Source organism: Sciurus carolinensis, chromosome 9 (assembly GCF_902686445.1).
Source record: "Sciurus carolinensis chromosome 9, mSciCar1.2, whole genome shotgun sequence".
Taxonomy (NCBI): Eukaryota; Metazoa; Chordata; class Mammalia; order Rodentia; family Sciuridae; genus Sciurus; species Sciurus carolinensis.
The window spans coordinates 42,481,192-42,502,211 of record NC_062221.1 but is presented as its reverse complement, the minus strand read 5'-3'; the positions used below and the strand labels follow the sequence as shown (position 1 = coordinate 42,502,211).

At 39.3% G+C, this 21,020-nt stretch overlaps 1 protein-coding gene across 3 annotated transcripts in view; it reads left to right on the top strand.

The window, feature by feature from the left end:
• Positions 1-21,020, top strand: part of Pld1 (phospholipase D1) — a 218,175-nt gene that overhangs the window by 32,468 nt on the left and 164,687 nt on the right. Inside the window, exon 1 of one of the 3 annotated variants that reach the window (XM_047564307.1) lies at positions 19,282-19,395. The exons of the other annotated variants lie outside the window; for them this stretch is intronic. The gene's annotated coding sequence lies outside the window, so the exon portion shown is untranslated. Of the gene's footprint in view, positions 1-19,281; positions 19,396-21,020 lie in introns of those variants that run through there. 3 annotated transcript variants of the gene reach the window in all.

The following is a 21,020-nucleotide window of genomic DNA, read 5'->3' as shown; positions in this document are numbered from 1 at the left end:
AAATTATTATCATTAATCTATTACTTTTCTCAAACTCTAAAAACAAAAATATTTATTTTGAAGTTACCATTAGTGGTCCATTTGTTACTCAGTTTAACTTTTTAAGGTGTTCCATAAATGGGATGATGGGAAATAATGGGTAACACCGGCATGCCTAATCTTGTTTTCACCTTTTCCTTATGATTAATTCCCTCTATAATATATATTTATACTGGCAATAGCTGTTTGCTGACTAGTGGGACTATGCCAGGCACTGTGTGAGACATCCAGTCCAAAAGGGAATCATGTGAAGTGTCAGACTCACAGTTAGGTAATTCTCTCTAAGGAGAAGATTCTATAGAAATGCAATAGCTATGATACCTTAGAAACAAAATGGTAGATGACCTGCAAAGCACAGGTAAAGAACTTTGGCTGTTTCCAGAGGAGTGTGGTGTTATTTGGCGTGGAGTCAGTACCTGAAGGAAGACAGAATGTTCTGGGCAGAGATTGGGCAGGAAGAAGGACTGACCTAGAGGGAAGGAGCAGCCAGAGCAGAAGCTTGGAGGTAAGGCAGGAAGGTCTTTAGGAGGAACAGGTGTGGTTCTTCTGCCTGGGACATGGTATGTGTGCAGGAGAATGGAATTTAACAGTGGAAGACCAGGCAGGGAAGTCTGGACTTTTTCCTGAGTACTTTAAATTCCACTGAAAGTGTATAACCGTAAAGTGATTTCCTAAGTACCCAGTTAGCAGTCCTTCTAAAATGGGCATGCCTGAAGGGAGTGCTAGCATCTTTTCTTGTTTTTTTCTTGGAGTGAGGTCACTTAGTGCTCAAATGTTTTTTAAATTGAATTCTCTTGAAATAATTGCTTTGAGTCTAGTTCTTTCAGATCTTCCAGATGTGGTATTTGTTTTGTTCCATAGCAATGTGTTCTCTTTAGGAGTGAGAAGTATTAGGCACAAAGGGATGTGTTGAGTGAGACAAGAGGATGCATTTTCTTTTCTTGTAGTCAATTTGTTGAGATGTTTAAAGAATCACACCAGCTCTTTATGTCATATATTTCCCATTTCTCACACACACACACACACTTCTATAGAAACTATTGTTAAGGGTAATTAATGCCCTTGGGTCTTGGAACCACCAAATTGGTAGACAGATCGTCACAACACAGAGTATCATGGAAGCCAGCAGTACTGGAAATGTGGGAGAGTGTTCCAGTTAAGAGGGTGGAATTAGGGGGCAACGACTGGATTCCAGTCCAACCCACCACCTACCAACTTTTCTGCTTCCTTCTTTTAACACTTCAAGATCAGTTTTATTTTCAATTCTTTGGGCCACCTTTCTACTTTCCATTGATGATTGTGCAATCTAAACTTTCCCCTCTACTCACCTTAAATTCATGGTCCACAGCTGTGATGACTCTGCTTGCGTCTGTTCTCCCTCTGTCTTACCCTCATGCAAAACCCAACCTAGTTAAAATCAGGGTTCTGCAGGCATAACTTTGCCCTTTCCCCCCACAGTGGAGCATCCTGGGAAGCACTCACACTTGGCAACCCTGTAACATTCCCTAGTAAATCTCTTCTGTCACTCTCCCTAGTATTCCACACCTTTAGCTCTTTCCTCAAACCTACAACATCCCCTCCTGACTCCCTCTCAGCCAATGATCTCACTGCTTTTCTGTCATTGGGAAACAAAACAATAAGTAGAGAACTAAATAGCATAATTAAAGTTCCTTTTTTCACTGGTCATTCTTAGTTTTCAAACATTCTGTAGTTATCTTCCTGCTATAAACGTACTCCCATACATTAAGCGAAATAAGTCAGGCACAGAAAGATAATACCACATGTTCTCACTTGTATGTGGAAGCTAAAAAGTTGCCCTCTTAGAAGTAATAGAATAGTGAATACTGAAACCAAGGAAGGGTATAGGGAGAGAGGGTGGAGAGATGGTTAGCAGGTGCAGGATGTAGTTAGAAAGGAGGAGTAACTCCTCAAGTTCCACAGCACAGCAAGATGACTGTGCTTGACAACCATTAATACTATATTGCAAAATAGTGAGTAGAGAAGATTTTGAATGTTCCCAATACACAGTTATGATAAAAATGCAAGGTAATAGATATGCCAGTTACCCTAATCTGATGATTACACATAGTATACATGTATTGAAATGTTACACTGTCCCCCATACATATGTATAATAACTGTAAATTTAAAGTTAAAAATACAGGTCAGGGGTAGGGGTAGCTAAGTGGTAGAGGGCTTGCCCAGTATGTGTGAGACACTGGGTTCTATCCTCAGCACCACATAAAAATAAGTAAAATAAAGGTATTGTGTCCATCTAAAAATACAAATATTTTAAAATATATATAGGTCAGGCACAGTGGCACAAATGTGTAATCTAGCAATTCAGGAGACTGAGGCAGGAGGATAGCAAGTTAATGGCCAGCCTCAGCAACTTAGCGATCCTGTCTCAAAATAAACGTGAAAAGAACTGGGATGTAACTTAATGGTAAAGCCTCTCTGGGTTCAGTTCCCAGTACCAAACAACAAAAATAACAACAACCTTCCACAAATATACATATATTAAAAATACTTCATGACCAAGTTTGTTTTATACCAGAGAAGCAAGGATGGTTTAACATATGCAAATCAATAACTATAATTCAGCACATAAATAGAATTAAGGACAAAAATTGCTTAGTCATTTTAATATATGCAGAGAAAGCCTTTGACAAAATTCAGCATCCATTCATGATTAGAAAAACACTGAAGAAAGTAGGGACAGAAGGAACTTACCTCAACATTATAAAGGTTATATACAAAAAAGCCAAAGCCAACCTCACAGTAAATGGGAGAAAAACTGAAAACATTTCCTTTAAAATCTGGGGCAAGAAAAGGATGTTTGCTCTTACCACTCTTATTTAATATAGTACTAGAAATACTAGCCAGAGCAATTGGGCAAGATAAGGAAATAAAAGGGATAAAAATAGAAAAAAAAAAAAAGAAGTCAAATTATCACTGTTTGGAGATGGTATGATCCTATATTTAGAAGAAAGATTAAAAAAAAAAAAAAACTCCACCAAAAGGCTACTAGAGCTAATAAACTCAGCAAAGTAACAGGCTACAAAATTAACATAGAAAAATCAATAGCTTTCCTTTATACCAACAATGAATCTGATGAGGAGGAAATCAGGAAAACAATTCCATTTACAATAGCCTCAAAACAAATAAACGAACAAAACAAAACAAAAAACTAGGAATAAATCTAACCAAGGAGGTGAAAGACTTCTACAATAAAAACTATAGAATTTTGCAGAAAGAAATTGCAGAATACACAAGAAGATGGAAAGACCACCCATGTTCACAGATAGGTAGAATTAATATTGTTAAAATGGTCATACGACCAAAAGCAATCTACAGATTCAATGCAGTCCCCATAAAAATACCAATGACATTCTTCACAGAACTAGAAAGAACAGTTCTAAAATTCATTTGTAAGAATAAAAGACCCAGAATAGCCAAAGCAATTCTCAGCTGCAAAAGCAATGCTGGGGACATCATAATTTCTGACTTCAAATTGTACTATAGAGCTATAGTAACAAAAACTTCATAGTGCTGGCATAAAAACAGACACATAGACCAGTGAGAGAGAATAGAAGACACAGAGACAAACACACACATTTATAGTAATTTGATTCTTGATAAATGTGTCAAAAACATACATTGGAGAAAAAAGTCTTTTAAACAAATGGTATTTGGAAAACTGTTTATCCATATGTAGAAGAATGAGACTAGACCTTTATTGCTCACCCTGCACAAAAATTAAAAAAAAAATGGATCAAAGACCTAGGCATTTGATCAGAAACTGTGCAACTCCTAGAAGAAAACATAGGATAAACACTCCACTGTTGACAGGTAACAACTTTCTCAAAAGGACCCCTAAGGAAACAGGTAAATAAAGGAAAATAGAATGAGAAAAAATAAAGAAATAAAAAATTTTAAAAACCTACAATATAATAGTCATATACTATTCAAACCTCCCAGTCTTTAGTAGCATGAGAGGTACCTGACAATGAACTTCCAGGCTCTAGCAGTCATCTCAGGATGGGAGTTACCCCGCCTAAAGATGGCAGCTTCTGCTTCGGGGATAATCCAAGATGGCTGCACCAACTTCTGAACAAGTTGGTAGATGGGGAGCAGCTGTGCAGGCACCAAGTCCATGCAGGGTGCAGGCCAGCCAGAGTCCTGAAGCAGCTTACGGGTGGGCCGAGGTCCTGTTGCAAATTGATACAACCACTCTGGAAAGCAGTGTGGAGATTCCTCAGAAAACCTGAAATGGACCTACCATTTGACCATTATCCCACTCCTCAGTTATGGAATCAACCTAGATGCCCTTCAATAGATGAATGGATAAAGGAACTGGCATATATATATATATATATATATATTTAATGAAATATTAATCAACCATAAAGAAGAATAGTATTATGGCATTTGCAGGTAAATGGATGGAGTTGGAGACTATCATGCTAAGTGAAATAAGCGAATTCCAAAAACCAAAGGCCAAATGTTTTCTCTGATAAGTGAATGATGATACAAAATGGGGGTGGGAGGTGGGAGGGTGAGAGAAAAATGGAGGAACTTTGGATTGTGTAGAGGGAAATGATGGGGGAGGGGGTGGGGGAAGGAAAGGTAGTGGAATGGGACAGTCATTATTATCCTATGTACATGTATGATTACACAAATGGTGTGAATCTATATTGTGTACAACCACAAAATGAAAAGTTGTGCCCCATTTGTGTACAATGAATCAAAATGCAGTCTGTAAAAATAAAAATAAATAATTTTTTTCTTGAGAAAAGGACCACTAAAGCTCAGCCAAGTGTTAATTTATGTAATGGCATCAAATTAAACAGCTTCTGCACAGCAAAGGAAACAATTAGGAATTTGTAGAGAGAATCTACAGAATGGGAGGAAATCTTTGGTTGCTGCTTTCCTGACAGGGGATTAACATCTAGAATATATATATAGAACTTAAAAACTTAACATAAAAACAAATATCCCAAAAGAAGAACTCAAACTATCCCTATTTGCTGATGACATGATTATATATTTAGAGGAACCGGGAAAGTCCACCAGAAAACTTTTAGAACTCATAAGTGAATTCAGTAAGGTAGCAGGATATAAGATCGATGCTCATAAATCTAATGCATTTTTATACATAAGTGATGAATCTTTGGAAAGAGAAGTTAGGAAAACTACCCCATTCACAATAGCCTCGAAAAAAATAAAATACTTGGGAATCAATCTCACAAAAGAGGTGAAAGACCTCTACAATGAGAACTACAGAACACTAAAGAAAGAAATTAAAGAAAACCTTAGAAGATGGAAAGATCTTCCATGTTCTTGGATAGGCAGAACTAATATTGTCAAAATGGCCATACTACCAAAAGTGCTATACAGATTCAGTGCAATTCCAATTAAAATCCCAATGATGTACTTTACAGAAATAGAGCAATCATGAAATTCATCTGGAAGAATAAGAAACCTAGAATAGCTAAAGCAATCCTTAGCAGGAAGAATGAAACCAGGGGTATCGCAATACCAGACCTTCAACTATACTACAAAGCAATAGTAACAAAATGGCATGGTATTGGCACCAAAATAGACAGGTAGATCAATGGTACAGAATAGAGGACATGGACACAAACCCAAATAAATACAATTTTCTCATACTAGGCAAAGGTACCAAAAATATGCAATGGAGAAAAGATAGCCTCTTCAACAAATGGTGCTGGGAAAACTGGAAATCCATATGCAGCAGAATGAAACTAAACCCCTATCTCTCACCCTGCACAAAACTCAACTTGGAATGGAGCAAGGACTTGGAATCAGACCAGAGACCCTTCTTATAGAAGAAAAGTAGGTCCAAATCTTCAACATGTCGTCTTAGAATCAGACTTCCTTAACAGGACTCCCATAGCATAAGAAATAAAAGCAAGAATCAATAAATGGGATGGACTCAAACTAAAAAACTTTATGAAAAGATATATGAATAAATGTTCAACATCTCTAGTAATAAGAGAAATGCAAATCAAAACTACCCTAAGATTCCATCTCACCCCAATTAGAATGGTGATTATCAAGAATACAAGCAACAACAGGTGTTGGCGAGGATGTGGGGAAAAAGGTACACTCATACATTGCTGGTGGGGTTGCAAATTAGTGCAGCCACTCTGGAAAGCAGTATGGAGATTCCTCAGAAAACTTGGAATGGAACCACCATTTGACCCAGCTATCCCACTCCTTGGCCTATACCCAAAGGACTTAAAATCAGCATACTACAGAGATGCAGCCACATCAATGTTCATAGCTGCTCAATTCACAATAGCCAGAATGTGGAACCTAGATGCCCTTCAATTGATGAATGGATAAAGAAACTGTGATATATATATATATATATATATATATATATATATATATATATATATAATGAAATATTACTCAGCCATAAAGAATAATAAAATTATGGCATTTGCAGGCAAATGGATGAAATTGGAGAATATCATGCTAAGTGAGATAAGCCAATCTCAAAAAACCAAAGGACGAATGATCTCACTGATAAGCAGATGTTGACACATAGTGGGGGGTGGGAAGGGGGCAAGAATGGAGGAAGAAGGGACTGTATAGAGGGAAAACAGGGGTGGGAGGGGTGGGAGGGGTGGGAGGAAGGAAAAAATAACAATGAATCAAACACTATTACCCTATGTAAATGTATGACTACACAAATGGTATGCCTTTACTTCATGTACAAACAGAAACAATATCCCACTTGTGTACAATAAAAATAAATTAAAAAAACAAATATCCCAATTAATAAATGGGAAAGTGAATTAAACAGACACTTCTCAAAAGAAGAAATATAAATAAATAGCCAACAAATATATGAAAAAATGTTCAACATCATTAGCAACTAGGGGAATTCAAATCAAAACTGCTCTGAGATTTCATCTCACACAGTCAGAATGGCAGTCATCAAGAATATAAACAATAATAAATGCTGGAGAGGATGTGGGGGAAAAGGAATGCTTTTACACTCTTGATGGGATTGTAAGTTAGTGTAATCACTATGGGAATCAGTATGGAGGCTCCTCAAAAGATAAGGCATGGAACCACCATATAACTTAGCTATACCACTCCTAGATATTTATCCTAAAGAATTAAAGTTATCATACTTTAGTGAAACATGTATACCCACGTTTATAGCAGCCTAATTCATAATAGCCAAATGATAGAACCGGCCTAGGTGTTCAGTAAAAGATGAATGGATAAAGAAAACTTGGTGTATGTGTACAAAATAGTGTTTTATTAAGCCGTAAAGGAAAGTGAAATTATGTTATTTGTAGGAAAATGGATGGAACTTGAGAATGTTACATTAAGTGAAATAAGCTAAACTCAGAAGGTCAAAGGGTCATAGGTTTATTTTTCTCATATGTGAAAGCTAGAGAGGAAAATGGAAAAGAAGGGTGGAGGTATCACATGAATATTGAAGGGAGATCAGTAGAGTAAAGGGATGGGATCAGGGGGCGGGACTAGAGGAGGGGAAGGGAAATACCAGGGAGTGATATTGGCCAAATTCTATTGTTATATTGTGTGCATGCACAAATATGTAACAACAACTCCCATCATTGTGTACAGCTATAATGCACCAATAAAAATTGAAGAAAAGATTCTCCCTTGCTTCCCTCTACTTTGCCCCATATCTTTGTTTTTCTTTAAAGCAAAACTCTTTGAATAGTTATCTGTTCTCACTTTTTCAAATTCCTTACCTCACACTCACCCCACCCCCTTCAACATCTTAGTATAAATATTTCAAACATACGGGAAAGTTGTTGGAATTTTAAAGCAAATACCCACAAACCACCACCTGGACTCCACAATTAATGCTTTGCATGAGAGCTTCGACACACACTTGTCATCCATCCATTCCTCCATTCTTCTATAACTCATCTTAGGTTTTGGGTTCATTTTAAAGTAAGTTGCAGGCATCGGTATGCTCACTCCTAAACACTTCAGTGGGTGTATCATTAATTTGGGTTCAGTATTTGTTTATAGTTCTCTCTTTTGAAGTAAAATTTATATACGTTGAGCTGCACAAATCTTAAGTGTACCATTCAGAGCCCTGGCAATGCATGCACCACCTCTGCAATCCACGCGCTTGTCCAGGTACAGAACATGACCATCGTCACAGGAAGTTCCTCACATGACCCTCCCATCTCCTTCCAGAGGCAACCACTGTTTTGAAAAATTTTGTCTTATATCATTTTTGCCTTTCTAAAAGATCATAAAAATGCAGCCCTAGAGAATGTCCCCTTTAGTGTCAGCCTTCTTTAACTCAGCACATGATTTTTGCGATCCATCCGCAGCATGTGCGTCAGTAATTCGTTCCTGTCTACTGCTAAGTATCATTCCATTATTGACTATGTGACAGTTTGTTTATTCATTTTTCTCCTGTTAGATATCTGAATTGCATTCAGCTTTGGTCTGTTGTAAATAAACTTGCCAGAAACAAACATGAATTTCTTTTTCTGAATATTGTTCCCTTTTCTCTTGGGCAGATACTTAGGAGTCGTAGAGTAGGTATATGTTTAATTTTATAAGAAACTATGAGAGTGTTTCTAAAATGGATATAGTTTTATACCCGATCAACAGTGTATGAGAGTGTTGCTCATCCTTCTTCCTTGCCAGCATCTGCATTTGATAATCTTCTAATGTTTATACAGTCTGGAGTTTTGCTTGATAGCTTTTGTTTTTTATTTTAATTTCCCTGATGAGTGTTAACTTTGAGCACTTTTTCTAGTGCTTATTGACCATTAGTTTTTCTTCCTTTGTGAACTGTCTTGGTCTTGTTTTGCTCACTTTTTATTGACTTGTAGGCCCTCATGATGTTTCCTAGATATCAGTTCTCTGTCAGATCTATAACTTGCATATATTTCCTCGTAGGCCATCACTTTCATTACCTTTTCATTTTCTTAATGGTGTCTTTTGGTGCTCAAAATTATTTAATTTTAATTAAGCTTAATTTTCCCCCTTTTTATGTTTATTGCTTATCATGTTAGCTAAAAGCTGTATAATTTTAGCTTCTACATTTAGGTCTGTGATCCATCCCAGTTTAATTTTTGTGTATGGTGTGAGGTCAGGTTTGAGATTTATTTACTTTTGCCATATAGATTGTTAGTTGTTTTGGCCTTTTTTGTTGAAAATCTTTTTCTTTCTTTATTAGTTTTTTGGTGTAACTGTTGTGAAAAATCAAGTGAACATGCAATGTGAGTCCAGTTCTGAGCTCTCTGTGCTGTCTCATTAATCTATTTGTTGACCATATGCCAGTTCTGCATTATCTTCATTGTTATAAACATTTTAAGGTCTCAAAGTCAGGTAGGTCAAGTTATCTAACTTTGGTTTTATCTTTTTAATGATTTTTTGGATATAGAAGTCCTTCACATTTCTACAAACACTTTATAACAAGCATGTCAGTTCCGCCCCCCACACCACCTAGTGAAATTATAATTGGGATCAGGCTGTGGCAAACAGACAATAGTCTTTCAATCCATGAACATGGTATATCCACTTTAGGTCTTTCTGTCTGCAATGCCTTGCCATCACAGTTTCATTTGAACTCACTTTTTAGGATTTCATGCCTATAATTTCCCTGTGACCACTCCTGTGTAGGCTATCAGTGTCCCCATCTTTCTCTCTCCATGTTCAGTTCTTGGTCTCCTTGTCTCCCCATTTCTCAGGCACCATTGGCATATCAGCCACCCTGTACTTGCAGTCCTATGTTCAGCTGCCTTTTGTATCCCAGGGCTCCCCTGGCTTTCTTTCCATCTTACTGGCAGGTCTTTTTTGTGTGCTCTACTGGATCCTTCTCTTCTTGCTGATATTTAGATATCAGAGAGCCCTGAGGCTCAGTCTCCTCATATCTCTCCTTTATCCTCCTTCAGCCAGTCTCATGGTGGAAAGATGTTATTTAAAACCAACTATCCTGTTTAAAGCCATCTGACTCCCAATTTTATATCTCAGTCCTGAACTCCAGGCTTATATGTCCATCTTTCTTATTGATCTTCTTTTGGGTAACTAAAATAACACTCAAACTTAACCCATCTGAAATGGTACTCTTGATTTGCCCCCCAAACTGACTGTTTCTCCTCACTCCCCACCACCCACTGTGTTCCCCAGCTCAGTAACTGAACTTTTCTCCCTGTTGCTCACATCCCCATCTTAGACTCTCTTTGACCCCAGTCTTTTATATTCTGTATCACAGTGCACATGAGAAAACCTGTGGGTCCTGTCTTCCCAGTGTATCTTAGGTGTGACTACATCCCAACATCTTCTCCCACCTGGATGACTGCAGTATTTTCTTGAATAGTCCGCTTTCTCTGCCCATTCTTTACCTGAACAATCTGCATAGTCTTTTAAAATCATAGTGTTTCACTCCCCTGATCGAAATCTTCCTGGGCCTTCCCACGGAAACGAAACAACCTTGTGCAGTGATTATCAAAGCCTAATATGATCAGACTTCCCTGCTCCCTCTCCAACTTCTTCCTCTACTGTTGCCTTTTCTTTCACAACACTCTGACTATACTGGCCTTTTGTTGGTTTTGAACATACCAAGTTTGTTTAGGCCTCAGGGCCTTTGCAGCTCAGTTTCTTTTGCCTAGAACCTTTGCCCCAGATAATAAATTGTGTGGCTTTCTACCTCACTCTACTAATGTCTCTGCCTACACATCATCCTCCTAGAGAATCCTCTTCTGACCACCCTGTGTGAGGAGTGTACTGTTTCCTTCTCCTCCCATTATTCTCCAGACCTTTAGTCTGCTTTGACTTTTGTCACATCACTTGGCATTATCTGGTTTTATATTTATTTATTTTAATTTTTGACAGTCTCTTTCCCCTCATAGAGTAATAGCTTTCTGAAGATAGGGGCTTTCTGCTTTGCATCATTAATTCTGATAAGGACACTTGCCATGTACTAGATGTTCAATGCCTATATGTTGAATGAATGACCTTGGGCAAATTAACTGTTCTGGTTCCACTTTCTTCATCTGAGAAATGGGAAAAAAAATAACAGTATCTATTGGCATAAGATCTGCTATTTTACTGCTGCCATTATTCTGCCTCCCCTACACCACTTTACAACCCAGATGGTTAGTCTGCGGCGAACCTCCTAGTCAGTCACTGGTCCATTATTATTAGCCCATGAAATTCCACTACTTAAGAATAGCTCCCCCGCCATTCTCTCTCTCTCCTCCTCACTCTTGCTCCCTCTTTCGTGCTCGCTCTCTTTCTCTCACTTTATCTCTCTCTCACCCTGCGTGCAGACACTCTACCTGTCCACTTAATAAAGTCTCTTGCGTGAGTTCCTGCACCCGGAGTGGTTTCTGGGTGCTTTCAGTATCTACCTCATAGGGCAGATGTGAATGGGAAACAAGATACTGTGTATAATAAGCTTGTGGCAATGAGTGGCTGTTGCTCTGTGCTTATCATTAAGTAATAGAAGTTATATAAACCTCTTAGAGTCAACCAGTGTATGTATATGAATGCCACATAAGGTAGAATTTGTCTGTACCAGTGCTTTTTGCAGCAGTTGATTTTGGAGCTGTACCTTGTGTTACTGATAACGTAGAAGAAGTAAATGTAAGTATAGATGATCCTCAATTTACAGTAGTTTGGCTTAATGATTTTTTGACTTTAGGATGGTATGGGAGTGTACCCAAATATGAGATACCCAATACTTTATTATAAACTAGGTTTTGTGTTAGATGATTTTGATCACCTCCGAGCTCATGTTAAGTGTTCTGAGCACCTTTACTGTGGGCTAGGTTAAGGTATTGATGTTCTGTAGATTTGCTGGATTAAATGCATTTTGGACCTTGGATATTTTCAGTTTAACCATGGGTTTGCTGGGATGTGACCTCTCGGTAAGTTCAGAGCATCTCATACTTGAAAAGTTAAATGCCAGGGCATATTTAAGTAGTTAATCCAGACAACAATGGAACTAAGGTCACAAGTTACAATGAGTTGTCTAATGAATTTGCTGCCGCTGATCCCTGTAGTATGCAGCAGTAATTTACAACCGGGGTGGTCTAAGCAGGCTTTGTGGGAGACGGGTCTGGGCTTCCCCTTGAAACACTGGGGAGGAGGGAGAGGGCATCCTGGGTGGGACAGTGGTACAAACCTAAAGGGGAGGGGGAGCTAGGCTGTCTAGAAAACTGGAAAAATCCAGTGTCCGGGAGGAGTGGTCTTGTGGGGAAGCAGCTCACGCTGCTTGCAATGCAAAGCCATCAGGGTGGGACCTCTAGCAGTCGGCTTGTGGCCAAGGGACCCAGTGGCCACAGGAAGCCCTTCCTGACTTAAACTGGGTAAGCAGGTTAGGAAGTACTTTTGGGTGATGAGCTAAGAAGGTAAATAACCCCGGGCATGTTGCTGCCAGTCTGGTCCCTTCTGTGACAGCGAATGGCCAGGTGCCAAGCTCTGCTGGGTACAGTGGCCCAGGTGCCACTGCAGAGGCAGGTAGAGGTGGCAGTAACATATCTGTCTCCTCCTTCCTGGGGCCCAAAGACCAATTTTTAACTTTCTTTTGACCTATAAAAATTCCCTAGTTCCAGGTAACTATGACTAGAAGGCAAATAACAATTTTCCCTATGACTCCTTATTTAAAAATAAGAAGCCCAGGACCTGGCACACCCACTACTCCCAGTCACTGTGGAGGCTGAGGCAGGAGGATCACAAGTTCAAGACCAGCCTGGGCAACTTAGGATCCTGTCTTTAAAAAATAAGAAGTGCTGGGGCTATAACTCAGTGGTAGAGCCCTCTTGCATTCAACTCCGAGTAACAGAGTGGGAGGGGCATGGCTTGAAGTCAATTAATATAGCAATTTACATTTTTTTTTCTTGGGTACCGGGGATTGAACTCAGGGGCACTCAACCACTGAGCCATGTCCCCAGCCCTATTTTGTATTTTTTAGAGACAGGGTCTCACTGAGGTGCTTAGCATCTCACTTTTGCTGAGGCTGGCTTTGAACTCACCATCCTCCTGCCTCAGCCTCCTGAGCTGCTGGGGTTATAAGAATGCAACACCGCGCCTGGCTTAGCAATATTACATTTAAACATACTTTTAAACAAATACTCTACTTGTTTTTCAGCAGAGCATGTTTTGCCAGATGAGTTATATAAAGCCGAATTCTCATTGTGGAAAAGCAAAGCATGTGTTCAGTGTGGGAAGGGGCCAGAGCAATCTGTGACCTGAGGAGATTATTATAAATAGCAGGTCACCTAGTCAACCTTGAGGTAGCATTTGCTAGAAATTATACTGCTTTGTATAAAATTACAGTAATCTAAAAGGGTACCAATGCATGCATCTTAAGTTTTTTGTTATTACCAAGTTTTAAGATGTCACTACCTTTTGGAGTGTTGGACTAGATTTCAGGGAAATTTGTGGTCAGTAAGAAAATAACCTTGTCAAAGTAAGAGAAGCAAAATAAAATACATAGATACAAGCCATGACAGAGGTCCCAGAGCGGGGAGTAGATGTGAAGACAATTAGTGCTGTTGTCATTAACACAGCCCCAGCAACACGCGTCACAGATTAAATAATGAAGGCCGGTTGGTGGGCCCTGTGGGGAGAGAACAGAGAGCCCATTGTGACCGCTTCTCCACTGAATTTCAAACTAATTGCCTAAGTAAAAGCTTCTATTTTGGTCAGAAGCGATGGAAAATTCAACAGTTGATATATTGTAAATCATGTAATTTACCCTGGATCACCAATCAGAACTAAATAGAACAGCTTGGAGCAAAGAAGCCAATTCAGCTGTGAGCCTTGCTGCAGATAGAAGCCTGAAGAGAAGCCCAGTTCACTTGCTGGCTCTGCACCGACTCTGCCTTCCTATTGCTCCAAGGCTGTAGCTGGTGTGGTGTCAGGGACAGGTCCTTGCTTGCCAGTCCTCTGTGCTCATGACTGTTGCTGCAGACTGGGTGACAGATGCCATGTTCCACCCATGGATGGCCCAGTGCAGAGCCCAAGGAGGGGCACCTTCTCAGAGGCAGCTTCTGCTGAGGGTCAAGGCAGGTTGGGCTGTGGCCTTCCCTATCCTGGTCACTGTGAGGAGCAAATACATGTGAAAGCACTTTGTTTACCCAAATGAAGGGATTAATGTTTTTTTATTATTCTAGAAGGTGGAGTCAGGAGGAGGAACGAACCTAAGTCAGGGTCCTGGGTCCTGAATCCTGGATTTGAATGCTGGCATCATTTCATGTGAGGATCCCTGATTTCCAAATGCCATTTTTAGGAGTTTTCTTGTGATACTCCCCCTTAAATCACATGGTCTTCACTTCTTTGTATGACATGGAGACCTCTTTGGTATTCTAATGCAGCTAATGAATCCCTTAATAAAAGAATAATATTGACTTCATAAAATGCATAGAATTAAAAAGAACACTGACATACAGTTATAAATATGCTAATAAGTAAATATGTAGCTGGGCACATGCATATAATCCCAGCAACTCAGGAGGCTGAGGCATGAGGATTGCAAGTTTGAGGCCAGCCCCAGCAACTTAGTGAGACCCTGTCTCAAAAAATAAAACAGGGCTGAGGATGTAGCTTGGTGGTAAAGAACCCCTGGATTCCAACCCCCGTACCGAAAAAAGAAAAAAATAAATGTGTAATACTATAAAATACATTCTTTGTTAAAATGCATTATATACCAAAACCTAGTGGCAGGTCTAATAATGACAATAATTTTGAAGTAACAATGAGTAGAAATGATATTACAAGGTATTTGCAATCACTGTAATGTAACATGAAAATATCTTTGATTTCTATTCATGACAAGTGACAGGAATGGCCCATTTGATGCAGATTATTGCCTCCATTTATAATAGAAAAAAATGCTAAATTTTAGTTTGAGATTAGTAAAAACAGAAATGAACTGTCTTCCCACCCAAATCCTGAATTCCGAAAGCCTCAGAACCCCGTGTCTTAAAACTTCACTCTTTGGGCTGGGGCCATGGCTCAGTGGTAGAGCACTTGCCTAGCATGCGTGAGGCCCGAGGTTTGATTCTCAGCACCACATAAAATAAAATAAAGTATTGTGTCCACCTATAACTAAAACAAAATATTAAAAAAAGAAAACAAAAAAACTTCACCCTGTCTTTTATACTGCACATTCTGCACGGGCAAAGTCTATACCCAATGACCTCCAGCCATGCTGTCCCTTCTGTGCCTGTGACTTACATGTGCACCCCCTGTGTCTGGGTTCAGGAGCAGAGCATCTGGGGCACCCTAAATGGTCCTCAGGACCTCCAGTCCACACTTGAAAACCACCTCCCAGACTGGGCCATCCCACTTCCCCTCGGTCCATCAGCCCTACTTTTGTCTGTGCACCTCGCTCTGTGAATGACAGTAGTAGCCTCTGCTCGACTCAGGCTCAGACCTGGCTTGTTGAGGGAGTTAGAGGGCATGCTGCTGCCAGGATTTCCACACCAGCCTCAGTGGTAAAGTTCATGACATTTTAACACGCTAAAATATGCCTGTCCATCCTTTATCTTGAATGTCTTCTAAATTTCTACTTACCCAACAAAGCCTAGTTCCTCATCTTTTTAACATGCTTCTGTGGTTATTTTCAGGTTTAGAATCCCTTGGTTATGCCTCTTTGCCTTCATGATGTGACATAAGAGGGCTCCTCCCTTTCTCATGGCATGTTCTTCTCCCGTCCCCAGCCCCATCAGTCTCACTGCAGACAGTCCCTCTAATATCCATCCCATTTCCTCCTTTGTCTTGGCAGGTTAAGTACCTTCTGCCTGGGGACACCTTGCCTCCCTGTCACCTCCGGGTCTCAGTTTTGTGGCTCCTTCTCTGGAGAATGTCATGAAGCTGTTGAGAGTGCAGTCCTTTTGTCTCCTCCTCCTTTGCACTGACCAGAGTCTGGCAGGGCTTTCAAAGTGGTAGGCACCTGGGAGGATAGAGTAAAGTACAGTGGTTCATCAGTTTTCGGGGGATACTGGTTCCAGAACCTTCCTCAAAACCGAAATCCATGGATCAAAATCAGCAGATGCTGGAATCCTTATGTAAAATAACACAACCTATGCCCATAACCTAGGCACATCTTCCCATATACTTTACATCATCTCTAGACTACTTATAATACTGAATATAGTGTAAATACCACATAACTGCATAACAATTATTATGCAGTATAATAGTAATTATACTTTCACACTGTAATTATTTAGAGAGCAATGACAAGAAAAGTCTGTACATGTCCAGTATAGATAAGTTTTTTTCCATCTGAGATTGGTTGAACCCATGAACATTAGGGCCAAATGTACATGGCCAGGAACAATGTCTTGCTTGGGTCCTAACCCTGGCTCGATGGCTAGCTGTGTGATCTTGGAAAGGTATGTGACCTCTGGACAACTCAGTTTTCTCATCTGTAAACCTAGCATAATAACAGAGTGGTGAGATTTAAAAGAGTAGATACTTGTAAAACACTGTGGAGCCATGCATGCCTGGTCCACAGGAAGAGCTCAAAAAATAGCTATCCTGGCCTGGCACGGTGGCGCATGCCTGTAATCCCAGTGGCTCTGGAGGCTGAGGCAGGTGGGTCACAAGTTCAAAGCCAGCCTCAGCAAATTAGTGAGGCCCTAAGCAACTCAGTGAGACCCTTTCTCTGTATAAAATACAAAAAAAAAAAAAAAAAAAAAAGGACTGGGGATATGATTCAGTGGTTGAGTGTCCCTGGGTTCAACCCCTGGTACGCCACTCCCCCCCGTAAAAAAAAAAAAAAAGCTATCCTTATTCATTTAGTTGAGTGGCCTGGGCTCATTAAAAGTCACATCCTACTATGTCATTATTTTTGCTGGAGTTTTTATTAAAAGAGTGTAGTTATATTGGGGGTCTAATATTTAACTATTTTTCATCTTCATTGGGGTTATCAGATCTTGATTTTACTTGAGTTAATATACATGAGACAAAAGGAAATGCTTTTTGTCAGAATAAGAGAAATCCTGGGCATAGAATTTAATAGAATGATGAAGACACTGTCCCATTAGTAGTTTCTCTAGTTGAGTTGGGGATTTATCTGTATTTCTTCCATTCCATAAATTGAGTTGACCTAACAGGCATATTTCTTGTAAATGTTTGGGCAAAGGAGAGATCAATATTATTTATCAGAGGATTTCCTTGAGAATGTAAATCAACATGTTTGTAAACCAGTTTTCTATAAAGGAGATGGTTTTGAATTCAATCACTTTTTTTTTTGCATGAGCATTTTCATGTACTCCAGAAATATTCTGATATTGTGGGGACAAATTTTAATTATACTAACCACATTACCTCATGTGACATTGATGTGCTTTTTTAAAAAATGATATTTATATTTAATATACACATGCATAAAAATATAAACACTTTATACATAAAACCAACAATTTTTATGTAAATGAAAATAAGAAATATATTCAGTTTCTAAAAACTTATAAATCAATTCGGAATAGTTATTTTATAAGACACTATTGAGCCTGGCACACTGGTTCATGCCTGTCATCCCAGCCCTGAGGACCTCACTAAATCGCTTGGACTGGCTTTGATGTGCTCTTGGAACTAATTCTTCCTTCTTTCTTTTTAATTTTTTTTTTGTAGCAAGAAGGTTATTTCCCTTGAGGTTTGTTCCACTCTCCCTGCCATCCCTTGGTTTTGCCAGCAGGTGGAGTACTGGCTCCTTCGAAAGTCACCAGCCACTAAGGCTAGTTTTCTTACTGTTGTAATTTTACCGACCCCCGCCCCCCATTCTAAAAGGACCCTATGAGAAACTCTTGAAGGAGACCTGGAAGTGGGTAGGGGAGATGGGGCAGGGTGGGTGTTAGATCTGAGGTAGTCTCTGGGATTTTCATGCCTGACACTTTGGAGCTAATATGCTAATGACTTGTATTTCATAGGTTTTGAGTAACTTGAATTTTACCAGAAAGCCATGTAAGTTTTTTTTGGCAACAGGTGAATAAAGTTTTTGTTGGCATATTTGCGTCCATCCAATCTCACAGTTTAGAAGAAACAATAATTAAAGTTAGGAAACCTTGACTATTATGTTAAAATAGATCTTACTTAAATAGAGATCATGGAAACAAGCCATGGGAATTAAAACTGTTCTTGTGGTTGAAAGTAGGAGGAAATAAGTGCCTACTGTGAGTGCATTATGTTAAAAAGCCAGGCATGGATCCCCCACTCTGCCTGAGGATTGAACACAGTGACTCTACCATTGAGCTACATCCCCAGATCCTCAGTCCTTTTATTTTCCATCTTGAGACAGTGTCTCTCTATTGCCCAGGCTGACCTCAAACTTCTGATCTTCCCTCCTCAACCTCCCATATGGCTGGGATTACAGGCATGAGATTCCACATGAGGTTCTTAGTCTTTCTTAAGCAATATGCTGGAACATTATTGACTGTGTTTTAGTTTTTAACTTCCTTAAGGACATTATCAGTTACATTTTTCTAAAATGAAAACTAAATTTAAATTTCTTGCTTTGAAACCCATAATGTGTGTTAAGTTCCATTTTAAAAGTCAACCAAAAGATCCATTTAAAGGGATCTTTTTTTAATCTTCTAAATGTATCTTAATTGTAGGTGATGAAACCGAAATGAGTGATTTAAAAATTTAGACACCAAGTCAGAATCAGAAGTTAGAAGGTTCTTTGATAAGTTTTCCTCTTGAACTTATACTGAGGTTTAGACTTGAGTGATTAATGAAGCTTTAGACTTATTTAATGCTATTCAAAAATCTGAGACTCGTGAGTTTGATTCTCAGAAACAACTTCATATGTCTCTCTTATGCAAAGTGAATTTATAGTGCTGTATATTCTGTGACCACCACCCAACCTGGGCAACAACAGAAAAGTCATTTCATGGCCCCAAGAGAGCTCATACTGTATTCCCCTTGTTTAAAATGAATCAGTCACTTTAATTCAGTGTCTGAAGGGAGAGAAGGGAGTGAGAGTTGTCTTTGTTTAAGTTTGTATTATGGTTTTCTTGGGCAGCAAGTACCAAAACGAAGTCTGAAGCCCTAGCTCATTCTGTACATGGGTTTTATTTCTCACAACAGCTCCGTGCTTATTTATCATATGGGGCGTGGTTTCAAGTTCATTACTAAAGCTTATAGGCTGAAGTGCCGTGTGGGCTTGGCTAACTTAAGTTGCCTCTGGGGAGGGGCCAAAACTGAGCCTGGGAACAGGAGCTTTCCCTCTTCTTGTGGATTCTCAGGGTTGTCAAATGTTACCCGCCTTGGCTCTCAGCTGCCTGGGAGATTAGCTTCCTAGTAAGGATCTTTCTTTAGAGTAATATGAAGCGACTGCTTTCACAGGGGCACCAGGTTAGTAAATAACGTTTTGAACTTTCTGTTGCATTTGTCAGAATTTCTTTCTGTGCTCATGACAGACAGGAGAGTTTCTTTCTCTTTTTTTTTTTTGCAGCGCAGGAGAGTTCTTGTGCTGTGGCAGTGTTCTAGACAACAGCGGGAGTTGGTTGGAGATTGGGGGTTATGTTTCTCCTTAGAGTATATGCGTGGTTTGACAGTGTTCAATGCAAGTGGAAACCAAAAGGAAATACGTGTGAGTGTTGTATTGACAGTCCAGAAGTTTGTCCTTGCGTGTAAGCATTTTCAGTTCCCTTTTTTGGAGTTCCTTTCTTCGTGTCCTCCCACTGAGTCTTCTAGTTATAACTCCGATTTGATGTGCAGCTGATTTGACTTGATTTTTGAACACTGAGCAGCAGGTGTTTAGTCAGCCTCCCTCTCTCTCGCCACGCTGTGCACGCTTGTCCGATGCTCCATTTCCCCGTGGGCCTTCTCCTCGGAGTCACGATGAATCAGAGTTTCATTTTAATCTTTTCTTCGAAAAATCTGGCACTTTTCTAGAATGTTTCACAAAATACCTACGTAACAATCGTTTTGGGCAGAGTGTTCAGGTGGGTCAAGCAGAACCACCTTTCTCAGGTGTCCCTTGTTTCATTCACTCCTCGAGCAGATTACCCTGCAGCACTGAACGACCATAAAGATGAAGTGTGACTTGTAAACATGAAAGCGGCGTTAATAGCGATAAATAATTAAGTCAATAAAGTTAAGTACCAAGACAATACCTTCCTTAATCTCATTAACTTAAAGATCTAGAGAATTCTTTTGCCTTTGTGAATTTACCACCAAAGCAATCTGGCATGAAATTGTTCCGCAAGAGTGGTTCAATTTGATGATGTCTTAAACTTTACAACACTTAATAAAATACAGCTTCTCTTGCTTTTATGTTACTTTAAGTACACTTTGGTTTACTGTGATTTTAAAATAGGCTAATATGTTTATTGCTATTAAATTTTCTTCTCTGTTTTTCCCACTAGGAAATATAGTTTATCAGAAAGGGTCTGTTCTTTCATGTTCTCCTCAGTTAAAAAGAAAATGGAGGAAGAAAGGAGACAGAAATAGGCACTTAAAAAAAAAAAAGCTTTGAGGATCTCACTTTAAGCATCTCACTTTCCATCTCTATTGAGGTTGAAGTTGCAAAGTTATGGTGCATGCCATTTCAAGATTATAAAATGGTACTTTAAGCCCCTAAGACACAGCTGTACAACTTTATTATTTTACCTACCTCTGTAGATATTTCCTTTATCAGCAAATCCATGAGGCTGTTTTAGCTTTCCAGAAACTACCAAGATTCCTATGACTTTGTTATGCTTTAAACACACACTATGCTATCTTTGCATATGTCTGTGTTATTGCATGATTATTATTAAATGCTACTAGATCAAATCTTAAAGAAGGATGTTGGTTAACCTGATCTCTGCCTAATGTTTTTTAAAAAAAATATTAAGACGTTTTACTTGCTGATTACTTGGTTGTACTTAATGGGTGGGGGTAAAATCTTAAGCTCACACAAAGCTCATTTGTGTCCTGTCGATCTCAGTTTCTGTGTTCCTTAGGGCTTCGGAGCTTTTCATCTAGAGAATGTG